The sequence below is a fragment of the Penaeus monodon genome, chromosome 3, assembly GCF_015228065.2.
Source record: "Penaeus monodon isolate SGIC_2016 chromosome 3, NSTDA_Pmon_1, whole genome shotgun sequence".
NCBI classification, from domain to species: Eukaryota; Metazoa; Arthropoda; class Malacostraca; order Decapoda; family Penaeidae; genus Penaeus; species Penaeus monodon.
In genome coordinates this window covers 1,666,668-1,673,370 of record NC_051388.1, presented here as the reverse complement: position 1 = coordinate 1,673,370, position 6,703 = coordinate 1,666,668, and the positions used below count along the sequence as shown (strand labels likewise).

Genomic DNA, 6,703 nt, shown 5'->3' with positions numbered 1-6,703 from the left:
CACACACACACCTACACACACCATGCAAATACAGTCATGCACACAATCCTGTACTCCCCCTTCAGTAACTAAATGCGATGCATGCACAAAATGCCTGTATTTTGTTCCCTTTTTGATACACATCTCAGAATGATTATCTTACATTATTTGCATTGTGTGTCCTTTTGAAATCTATTTAGTATTCAAACCTTTGAAGCTTGAGTAATAGTATTTTCTCAGGATGGGACGTGGTCTTCGCCGTGCTGTTGGTGAATGGTACCGAAGTTGGGGAACCAAAACGGCTGGCTTTGGAGGTGACTAGACACTTCAGTGCCCATGGATGGACTCACCGCGATGTGGTCAGGTTTGCTCATTTGAAGCTGAAGGAGATCCCTCTAGGTACGACACACTCCCAAATAGGTGTTGGTTTAAAAGAGGATTTTTTGATTTGCAAGAAAACATTATTATATATGCAATGATTTTTAAAAATTTGTCTTGATGTATGTGTAAGTGTTGGGAAAGAGGTATAGTGAATACTCGGTCAAAGACATTTGAAATATCTGAAGAAAATTAGAATGATTAGTTTGTTTGGAAAACATTTTGATACTGTGCAAATTTGTTTATAAAACAAAAATACTCTTGAGCGTTCTTATCAGGATGTAATAACATGCATGATATATGAATGAAAACTATGTTTTTGCTTTTCATGTAAGTTTTTTTGTAGTATTATTACTTTCAAGAAAACTGTTTGTATTTATGTTTTATACAAATAACCCTCTGTATACACTAGTAATATTAATATATGATACAAGCTACATGAAGGGAGGAAGTGTACTGTACGTAATAATATGTATCGTTACAAGGGAGCCAAATAGTTCTGCACTATGTTTTTATGGGACGGACAAGACTGTTCAAGAATACCAGGAAAAGATAACCCCAGTGAACTTTAGAACTCATGCAAGTGTTAGACAAGGATGGTCACCCAAAGGTATGTTGCAACTGATGATTTTGACATGTGCATTATATTCTGATTGAGAAATGTGTGTTCTTATACAGTTATGTGTTCTCTTTTCCATGAATCATTTGTGATGAAATATGTTATGGATGCAGAAAGCAAAAGTGTTATTACCACAGCTGTTTGTGAAAAGATTAGTGGCTGACTTTCATTGTTTTGTGTGTTTTTTTTTTAAGTAAAACAGATTCCTGGAATATTTGTAGTTAGTTCTAAATGTATCTTGAAACTAAAGCACTAAAAATAATGAGGTTCTTGAAACTCGCCCATGTTACAGGATAAGGGGAAAAACAGTGGGATGAGATCAAGTGATCAACAAGGTGAACAAGCTCCATGAAGTCTACAGTGAAGTGACATTGGATGATGTACCTTCACAGAGCCTCAAATCTCCTGAGGTAAGACCTCCTTGAATTATTCTACCTTTTGAATGTAAAGTATTGGTTCACTGTTATGCCTATGATTTATTATACATTGGAAATTTTTAATATAATCAAGCTAAAAGTGCTTTTTGTCGAAGATGAATTTTCAGTTGACTCATTAAGACTGTGTTTTTAAGGTTGGTCTCACATGTGGACAAACTGGATGGAAGTCAGCGGGTAGCTAGCGTGAAACCGCATGGCCAAGGCAGGTCTGCTGAGCCGAGTGCAGATAATACCAACGTCCTTCCCAATAAGCTGGTTGCCCGTTTAAACTCATTCGATGTTGCTTCGAGCCCGTGACTCCACTGTTACTTCATGGCTCTTCATGCTTATGAACACCCATCCGGGTAATTTGGTTTCTCTGTCTATGTATACCAGATTATGCAATGTTTTTCTTTATAATATGGGGTTCATATTTAGATGGGAGTTTATTTTGTGTGTTCATGTGTTGTGTGTGTATGCTTTTTATGATATTTTGGGCCTCAAAGAGTAAAATTTCTTGTATGTGGTCAGATTCCAGTGAGGCTGTGGCAAAGTGTATGAGAAGAAGTCCTGCAAGTCCCAGAGACCCCCTACGAAAGCCCCCCCAAGAAGTCAACCAAAGTAAACCAGAGTGTTGTTGATGCTCTTCACAAGCTCATTGCTGGGAGTTCAAAGGCAAGTAGTATTTATGTCATCTGTCTTTTCTCTTAGGATTTTTACTTTGTTTTCTGTCAGGGTAATACATGGAGTATTTTATTAGATAAGAGTTCCAGTCTTGATAGGTGATTTTATTCAGAATATTTACGTTATATAATATGTATTATTTTGAATGCTTGCATTTTAGAATATGAAAAGACAGCAAAGAAGTTAGCAATTGTTGTTGATGTTCGAGGCTACATGAGCACAAGCCATGTGTGGACAGGTAACCCAGAAGGCAAGGGGGAGGTAAGTACTAACAATATACCGGTTTATTCCAAAATGTGGTTATTGAAGATGTGTGTAATGCTCTGTTATCATTTTATTGTGAGTGTGATTTTTTTTTAGTCATAGTTTTTGTTAAAGGTATTTTTAGTGAAAAGCTTCATATTTGAAGTCTCAAAAATTTCAAAGAGTATTCTTTTAGAGACAGTTTGAAGGGATAAAGTAAGACATTCAGTACCTTTTGGGGATTTTGTTAGGCTAGTAATTTTTTGTCTGCCAAATTTCAAACATCTTTATTAACACAGGATTACTTCTTGCCAAGTTTATTTGCTTAAAGTGACTGTATATTGTAAAGTTAACCCTTTTCGGATGGGTCAGAAAGATCAAAGAGAGATAAAAGCACATTTGATGTTTTTTCCTCTCCAAGGTATGTTTACATATACTTGTATCTAGAGCTATCTGCAGAGCACATTTGCCCTGAACATATTTTCACATTGTACATTGTACACTCTAACAGGTACAGGACATGAAGGAGCTGCGTAATGTACTCACCCTCACTTCTGGTGTGGAACTTGCCCGGGCCGTGAACACCCTGGCCTTCTCTGGCACTGGAGTAGCTGAAGTGCCTGTTACAGAGGGAATAACTCTCTTGCAGCTAGTGGAAAAAATTCAAGGAGGTGTGTGTTATATCTTGTAATGTGTGACATGTACTGTATTATTTCCTAAGAGGTTTTTCCTACTAGTTATATGGTATTGAGAAAGATGGAATGGCACTGGATAAGGAAAGGTATTCTCCATTGCAGACGGTGATTGGTGAGGTCAGTGTTGATGCTGCTCTCAATTGGGCCCAAGAGAAAAATATGGAGACTGTTGTCGTCATAACCCACAAGCTTGACCAGCAGGCCATCACTGCTGCTGCCCAGTCCCTCAAGCAGATCAATGATAAGAACAACACACAAATGAGGTATGTAATCATTGTTTATTTATTTATTTTTTTATTACTTTAAATGGTTGAACTTGGATGGAAATGATTGTTAGGGAACATGTGTATCTCAGCTTTCTCTCTATGATACTTTTGGCTGTGTTAAAGCTATTACTTTCTGGATTCTGTAGGAAACTGTCATACATGTAGCAGTAGCATTGTCATTAATCTGAAGCAGAGTAGTAAAATTCTCATGAACTGTACTGTTAGAAGTTGAGTGCATCGTTTAGATTTGATATTGATTTCTTCTCTCAGTATCATGGACAGGTGGATGTAAAGTGGTTAATTGCCTTGTCACATCTTGTGCAGACTGGGTTGTGTGGACTAGGACAAAGCATCTGCATACCAGCGAACAGAAAACTTCCTCCTTGTGCTGGATTTGATCAGCGAACACCCAGGGATCATCAGAGCCTACCATGAGAGGCTCTTTTAAGATGGGGACGATGTTAGCCTTCTTTTTTTTATCGCAGGAGAGAGTTGCTGTGACAGCAGTTGGAGGGAGATCTGAATCACAGTTGTTCCTGCAGATCAACCTCAGCTCTTAAGGCATGGGATTATGACTAGCAAAGTTTATAGTAGCCTTGTGAGTGAGGTTGTTGGGCAATCAAGGCATTGTGACTTTCTCAGCAAACTGTAACAATAGAAGAGGCCTCATTCTTGAAGAGTGCGATCTCATTTTCAGATTTAAGATTCAGGAGATCTTGTTGCGCCTTTGAATCCAAGTTTTCAAGTATAAGGTGTTCAGTGCAGTGCTTGAAAAGCATAGGATTTTCAAGTGGAATTAACTGCATGGTCCTTATGACAAAGCATAGCACAGACTGAGCTAGATTTTTGGTGCCTTCACAAAATTTTTTTCCAGATATTTAGTGCTCGGTCATTTTGTAGAATCATTTTCTCATGTGAAGAGTGAGTAGGACAATGTTTTGAAAGATCTGAAAGTATTTTGTGACCAACACATTTGTCTATAAAATGTACCCTAATATACCTGATATTTGCGGGTTGAACTTCTTGTTCTGAACTCCTGAGGTAGCATATATTGGTCTAGAAACTTTTTAAAATAAAGATTAGCTTTAATGATGCTAAATAGCTATGTACCATAGTCTGTTAGGTACAAGGGCTCATTATGCCATTTTAGAATAACTGAAATCTAGAAGGTGATATTTTTGAGTAATTAGTGCTGGTAATATCCATCCACATATGTAGGCAGATGTAAGAGTATGACTGCCATTTGATTTAAGTATAGAATTTTATTCCAGATATATTTGGAGAAAGTGTACGTGAAACTTGTACAAAATTCAGTACATGTTAAGTGTATTCTGAACTACAAGAAGATCTACCGCCAGATCTTATTGTTTACAGTTTCCCTCATTTCTACTAACCTTTTCTGTAGCTCTTTCAGGACCCAATCTTACAAAAGTGACATGATATTCAGAGCTGTATGTTATTATAAAGGTAAATTGATGCTTGTGAAAGACTTTGTGGTAAGATACAAACATGAAGGTAGCTCCTTTTATTATTGACATGCAAATTTGAATTCTTTTTTTGTTTATTTCTAGAGTCCTGTCCATCTAGGATGCTGAGTGGTACACATATCATTGATGTTTCACATGTCATTTGGAGTCTAGGAAATATTAAAATATGACAGGGCTATTATAGAAAATCTCAATTTACAAAAGAATAGATATAAAGAACATTTCATTATAAATACTGTTGCAAGGTCTACATTTTTTATGACAATCAAACCACAGAAGAATTTTTTTTTTTATATGAGAAATCCAAGTTGTTAGGCTGGGAACTACAATAGAGTAGATGTTTTTTGAAAAATAGATATCAGTCTGTGCCACGATATTGGTTGACTTTTGTAAGTAGAGACAATATTTAGGAACAGTCATATAATGTGTGACTTATCTATATGACAAATGACAGATCTAGAAAGATTGTCTTATGATATCAAGTGATGTAATTTGTGGCAGTATAAATCAAGCTTCGAAAAGTGTGAATTGTTTCTGGTGTAGAAAGCTGCAGACTCCAAGGGCAGTAGTGAGTGATGAACTTCATTTGTGATGGATGAAAATACTCCCTTTAATTTGTGTTTAGGATTTTTGGTGTAGTTATGGAAATAATTGTGTGTAGCGTGTAAGTATTTAGTGGAAAGAATGAAAAATATTCTTGTGCTAATGATGTTGATGGATAATGGAAGCTATAGTAACTGTCATTGTACTGTTGATGAGGTGATACTGAAAGTAATAGATACAGAAAATGGTTGTGACTTAATTTAGTTATATATTTTTTAGTTGCCATTTCAATAAAATCCAATGAATTCTAATTAGTGGCGTTTAGCAGATGGTGTCAGTTAGTAAATTGAAGTAAACCTGCAGACTGGCTGAAGTTCTGCTAGAGGTTGGTAACCATTGTGTTAAAAAAAGATAATTCAGCAAAATCTATGGTGTTGTACTAGTCATGTAAAAAGGGAAAGATGGAAACGTGCAGCTTTCCCTTTTGCTCACAAGTTGCACATAATTCATCTGTTTCTGTGCTGAGTTTAAGTAAGTATTTTATTTCGATTTATCTGTTTGCAAAGAATAATAAATGCAGATAAAAAAAAAAAAAAAAAAATTTTTTTTTTTTTTTTTTTTTTTTTTTTTTTAAAAAAAAAAAAAAAAAAAAAAAAAAAAAAAAAAAAAAAAAAAAAAAAAAAAAAAAAAAAAAAAAAAAAAAAAAAAAAAAAAATTTTAAAAAAAAAATTTTTTAAAAAAATATAATTTAAAATTTTTAAAAAATGATTTTTGTTTTTTGTTTTTTATAAAAATTTTTATTTTTATAAAAAAATAAAAAAATTTATTTAAAAAAATTTATTTTATTTAAAAATTTTTTATTAAAATAAATCTTTTTTTTTATTAAAAATTTATATATTATTTTTTTAAATTTTAAAAAATTTAAGTAGAAAAAAAAATAAATTTATAAACTTTTTTAAAACAAAAAAAAAAATAAAAATATTAAATTAAATTTTAAAAAATTTTAAAAAAAAAATTTTTATTTTTTTTTATTTTAAAATTTTAAAAAAAAAAACACATTTTAATTTAATTTTTTAATTTTTAAAATTTTTTTTTTTTTAAATAAAATTTTTTTAAAAAATTTTTGAAAAATTTTTTATTTTAAAAAAAGGGTTTTTTTTCCAAAAAATTTTTTAAAAAAATTTTTCATTTTTTTTAAATTTTTTAAAAATTTAATTTTAAATTAAAAAAAATAAAAAAAAAAATAAAATAATAAAATAAAATTTTTAAAAAAATAAAAAAAAAATTTTTAAAAAATTTTTTTTTTGGGGTATTAAAAAAAAAATTTTATTTAAATTAAATATTTTAAAAAAAAATTAAAAAAAATTTTTTAAAAATTTAAAAAAAAAAATTT

The 6,703-nt window shown here is 32.2% G+C and overlaps 1 pseudogene; it reads left to right on the top strand.

Annotated features, from left to right (window-relative positions):
* The first annotated feature begins 36 nt into the window (after nucleotides 1-36).
* Nucleotides 37-3,728, top strand: LOC119597908 (annotated as a pseudogene).
* Nucleotides 3,729-6,703: the final 2,975 nt, after the last annotated feature.